Below are 6176 nucleotides of genomic sequence, written 5' to 3' on the forward strand. Positions count from 1 at the left end.
ACCCAGAGGATATTACCCTAGGTCACAGCTAAGTCAGTGAAATTATCTGGAAGTTTACGTAACAAGCCCCACATTTAGGGGAGTTTTGGAATAATTTGTATAAGTTCGGGAGTTATCAGCAAAAAGTGCAAATTTTCAAAAAATCACCCAAGCTGGCACTCAGCAGGAATTTTTGGCGAGTCGGGAACCCTAATTCATTTGTTTTAGAATAGCAAAGATCCTGTAGTTGTAGTCCCTTTGAACATCGTGATTGATTTCCAATTTTAAAGTTGCACATTTTGCGCTGAAAAGTCACTTCAGACACAGTACGCAAAAAATATTTTCTTTAAAATACGTCAGTAGGTAAAATTTTAATCTAGAGGTCATCAGTGGAACTGGACACCTGAAAGTGAACACCTTCTTTAGAGAGTTATAAACTAGATGCTATCAGATAGCCCGCACCTTTGTATAACCCGCATAAAATGTCAATCAATGTGTTTTACTAACCCGCACCTTTGCATAACCCGCATTATGTTAAGCAAAAAAATTCAGCATATTTTTACTTACCCTAATCACTTTATAGACATGTGCGTGTGTTCTGTTTTTTCATGCTGTAGACAAGTGGGGGACGATTAAACTCGTGAACCCCAAACACAAGAACCAAGTGTCTGAACTAGCGAATCTCTTAGTCTTAACTTCCTTGACTTCAATTGCCAAAATAATAATGAATTAAAATTAATTCGAAAAGTCGATCTTCTGCTAATGCCGACAGTACTGAATCAGACACTACTGTTTTTTTTTTATTAGTAGACATTAGTTTCAGCCAATAATACCTCTTGCTTCCTTCGATTAAACAAACAAACAAATAAAAAACCATTCTATCAGGTTCTATAGTAAAATCTCTGTTTTTTATGTATATTTAAGTTTTTTTGGCATAAAAATAAACAACATAATACAGTACAGTCTGAATGTAATCTAACGCGGACGCAAAACTCGCATGAATAGTTACACAGAACAATAACATTGCGATAGCAATCTATTTTGCGCAAATTCTTTTGAAAATTTAAATTGCAGTAATTAAGCGTTTTTTTTAGATCGGATTTTAAAAGTTTAAAAACAAAAAGCGGCAATAGAAATGACTTTTTAGATCGCTTTTTAAAAGTTGAAAAACGAACAGCGGCGATAGAAATGTTTTTTTAAATCGCATTTTAAAAGTTTATAAACGAAAAGCGGCGATAGAAATGTTTTTTTAGATCGCTTTTTAAAAGTTTAAAAACGAACAGCGGCGATAGAAATGTTTTTTTATATCACGGATTGTCTGTAACAGCAATGTAAGGAACGTTCTTTTCTAATGTTTATAGAATTTTGTTATCTATTTATATCTCAGCAATCACAGTGTGCATAATAAAATGAATGGCAGCAATGAGGAGGAGATAGTTGTGTGTGTCTTATTAATTGTATTTTATATTTATTTTTGATACTTTCGGTGGCCACCTGTTGCTCGAAGGTAGCGAAGACAATAAAAGAAAATTATTATCTATACTTTAATTTTAACTTTTTTTAAAATTTTTAACAGGAATTATTAATTCAGTCCTGGGCACTAGGTTGTGAAATATGTGTCAATTAAACATAAAAATGATACCTGCTATATTGCTCTATTACCAAAAGCAAATCATTTCAATGCAACCCTTAAAATTAGCGTCGGCATTCGGCACTGCCGATATAATTGCTGACGTAAAATATAAAGATACCGCTGTTGCGTTGGCAAAAAAATTGCCAACGCAATTTGGTTGTGAAATTTTTAAATAACAATAATTTTGCTTTTGTTTGAGCTTCTTTCACTTAATGTGACTACAAAATAATTAAATTCGATTTTCAGTAAGTTAGGCCACTAGGCTGAACTGAAGCGTCACCAAAATCAAAAAGCTTATAAATGCTAAAATTAAAAATGGTTGTTGTTATTATGAAGAACGTAAGGTATAGAGAACATTAAAGTTGCGGCCTCTTTCCTTCATGCTGACACTCTTATGCTTGGCTGGTGTATTACACTGAGACTCAAACAAACATTTGGAACCATGCCACATGTCAGTCCACCTTCATCGTCACAGAAAATACTGCAAGAAAAATGCGCACCCATGCAAGTAAAATATAACAATTGAGTCTCCTGTACACTTTTGCTTCATGTTAAACTGTGCCGGTGACAAGCATTTTTGAAGCATGCACCGGCAACTTTTGCGATATACAACCTAATGATGCCCTAACCTAATTAATTAATCTCGAAACATAAAAAGCCAGTTGGCAGTGGACTTTTAAATTAACAAAGTTCATCATCCAGAAGTTATGCCAATTCCCATTTATCACCGTCTTAGGAGATCAATGCATCGAAATTATGAGAGGTCTACCTCTAATGAAACTTGAATGACAAAAGTTATTGCCAGCTGAAAAATTTCACTAAAAAAAAATTGCCAACGCAAATCAGTTGAAATGTATCTTACGTCGGTTTTATTGCCGACCTAAAAAAAATCTAATTTCAAGGGCTGCAATGTGCTCAATGGGATTGCGAAATAGATTAGAATTACATTCAACACAAAAGAAAAAAGTGTAAAAAAAATTAAATCATGTAGTTGAAGTAAGATTACGTAGATATAGGATTGCGCATGCAGTTATATTAATGTATGCATTTTATCCCGTTGGTACTATTTTCTTCATTGAATGTATAAACTTTAAATTTCGCAATAAATGACGAATATAAAACTTATCACATATCCTGCACCACAATATAACCTGCACCACAATATAACCTGCACCACAATATAACCCGCACCACAATATAACCTGCACCAACGATGGAACTCGTAAAAATCAACTTATAACCCGGGGGTTATATACCGGGAAATACGGTAGGAGAAGAGGAAAAAAAACGGAAACAATAAAAACTGCTGAGAAAAGTTATAAAGTTTTGTCATGTTAGCAGAGGGAAATAAAGAAAATTATTAAAATTTATCATTTTTGCATGGTGTATGATTATGATATTTACACAACAATAAAACCATGCCTTTTCTATTTTAGATTACTTAACCAGTACTTACAAAACAAGGACGATAGTATAGATAGTTTTAGTATAGAAATATTATTTAACAAATAATGTAAAGAACAATATGCTTGCCAGTAAAGAAAACGCTTACAATTCCCTTTTTTGTATCCTTTGTTTTTTTGTAATTTACCTTAGTTTAGCCAACAAAAGAATAGAATGTCATTTTTACTGTATTGATTGATAACTGTCGAAAATCTACACATGCAGGGTAGTTTAATTTTGTTGGCGTTATCTAATGAAATATATAACAAAGAAATCAAATTGAAAATAATGTTTATCCATTATGTTGTAACTTTTAAATAATTATTTTATGCATTGCAGTTGAAGTATACACTGTTCTTGATGTTGCTATTGTTGTTAATATAAACAAAAAAATGTTTTTCAGTATGGGTACTCTGGGTGCTTAGAACACTTACTCTACAAACTTTTTAATAAGTGCTTTGTGGCTTAATAATTTAGTCCAAGTTCAGTTCAAATGACCATCCAGAGTAAATAGTTCAAAAATTAAATAATTAAATAATTTCTTGCAACATGTATATATGCCGTTTGCATGTGCTGAATGCATTCATAATAGATTCACAATTTTTAATAACTTGTACGAAACAGCAGTGCTCTGCACCTTGACTCCCATTGTAAAAAACAAGAGCCCTGGGCGAGGTTGGCTGGGGATTTGTAAATTGTTGCTATGAAAATTTTTGCTTGTGAACATAGAGGACCTCTTACAGTACTGGAATCAGGACACCTAACAACGTGAACGTGTATCATGCGCTACACAAACGATCCGCAATCCTATCGTGACCATCGCAATAGAAAAAATGTTAACGAAGAGCTTCGCGATAGTCACGATGTGTAAAAAAATAACAATGCTATTGCGATCGTCACTATTAATCATGATTGTCGCGATGGATTGTGAATAACATTAAAAATATTAAACAATAGATGTGTATAGCTAATCTTGTGTCTTTGTTTTTGTTTTTTTACATTTAAAATTATTTTGCATCTTGTATTTTTATTAGAAATTGGATTTTAGAAAGAAGGTGACTCCAACTTAATTACTTGTTCTACACGCAAAGTAGATAGTAGTTTACGGTCTGTCGGTCGGCGAAATAAAAATAATTTTATTGAGAATGTATAAATGGTCAGAACAACAAAAAAATAAAAACAACAACAACAGAGGAAGGTGTTACGACAAGCTTATTTTTCTATGTATGTTTTACTAGTCCGATTTAATGAAAGTTTATAGAAAAATAAAGAATGTATGGTCGGAACCACAACAAAAAAATAATAATAATAAATAACAACGGAGGAGGGTGTTACGACAACCGTTTTCTATGTATTTTTGCATAACGCACATAGTTTATATTTTTTAGTTGCGAAGGAAAAAAAATAATAATTTGTCTCACTAAAAGAATGTAACTAGTACTCAAGGTGAAAAGATAAATATACTTGCACGTTAAAAAACTTGTTTTCCAAAGTTATGCAGCAAGTTTTTTTTGTGTTGTTTTGGAAGCTTTACAGCAAGAATTATTCTTGTGCTGTTTCAAAAGTTATACAGAATATAGCTCCGTTGTTTTGAAAGATATACAGCAGATTATACTTAGGCTGTTTCGAAATTCATACAGCAAGATATTATTTTCCCATTTAAAATAATAAAACACAAAACCTATTTTAATAAAAAAGTTAAGTGTTCTTTTAATGCTTTTTGTGCAGCCTTATAAGAAAATTAATATTTAAGTGCAAAAAAGCTTCACAGACTATAGTTTAGTTGACAATATTTAAAGTCTTTCACGACATTAATATTATTTATTTATTTATTTCATAACAGAGGAGGGTGTTACGACATGCGTATTTTATGTTGTTTTAATTATTTTTCTACTATCATTGAAAAAGATTTAATGATATTAATTATTTTTCCTAAATGATATCGACTAAGAAATTTAAGATTTTAGCAAGCAGCATAATTTTAAAGATATATTAATCATAAAGAAGGAGGGTGTTACGACATTCATAAACTTTTTTCACAAAATGGGATAAGAAAATGTTTGTTTGTTGATATTTTTATTATTTTTTTTAACGTGAAAGTTAGGGTCGTGCGGGCCCGTAGAACAAAAGGTAGAGTCTAAACAAGAAAAAAGCTTACGACAACAAAAAACAATTATTTATATTTAATTGCGCTATACTCTCATGACATTAATTACCTGATTTTTATAATGTTTAAAGATGTATCATGACTGTTCCCATATGGATCGCGAAAGTCACGATTCATCGTGAAAGTCGACCCCATGATGGATCACGGCCTTAACGATGCTAAAAAATTTACTATCACGTCAGGATAGTAAATCATGCGCAACGCGCATGATACGCAATCCATGATATTAGGTGTCCTGATTCCAGTACTGTATATTGATTTTTTTAGAAAAAGTAATGAAAGCATGGTTGTGCAAAGCCTTAAACTATAGTGCCATATTTCGTTAACTAAAGCCTGGCTATATGAACATTAAAACATGTAGCTATTCATGTCCTTTTTGGTTGGTTAGGCTCGATTTTTCCCAAGGTTTTCTAAATGTCAAAAGCTAATTCGTTTCCAGGACCAGAAACAACCTCAATCATCACTTGAGTTGTTCCTTCAATACATGAGTGCACAGTTTCCGTTAACCATTTTTAAATAAATCTTTCTTTTGTTACAATTCTCTAATTAAGAATTGAAAAAAGAAAGTATATACACTGTTATGAATTAAGAAGGCTCTGACCTTGAAGAAAAGTGAAATACAGTCGACGCTCATTATCTCGAACCTCCGTTATCTCGAACTTTCTCTATCTCAAACTTTTTCTTCGGTCCCTTGAGTTCTGTAAGCAATAGTAGGCAAAAAAACGTTCGGTATCTCGAACCTCCGTTATCTCGAACTTTCACTATCTCGAACTTTTTTCTCAGTCCCTTGGACTGATTTACGCTCGTTATCTCGAACTCTTGAAGAGGAATTTTGAAAAAAGAAGACCTTGCACTGCTTGTTTTAAAGTCACAAAATGTTGCAATAAAAAGAAGACATTCCATTGTAAAACAGGTAGATTTTGCAATGTTTTTTTTGTGATTTCCTTTGTCAGA

Source organism: Hydractinia symbiolongicarpus, chromosome 5, assembly GCF_029227915.1.
Source record: "Hydractinia symbiolongicarpus strain clone_291-10 chromosome 5, HSymV2.1, whole genome shotgun sequence".
Classification (NCBI taxonomy): Eukaryota; Metazoa; Cnidaria; class Hydrozoa; order Anthoathecata; family Hydractiniidae; genus Hydractinia; species Hydractinia symbiolongicarpus.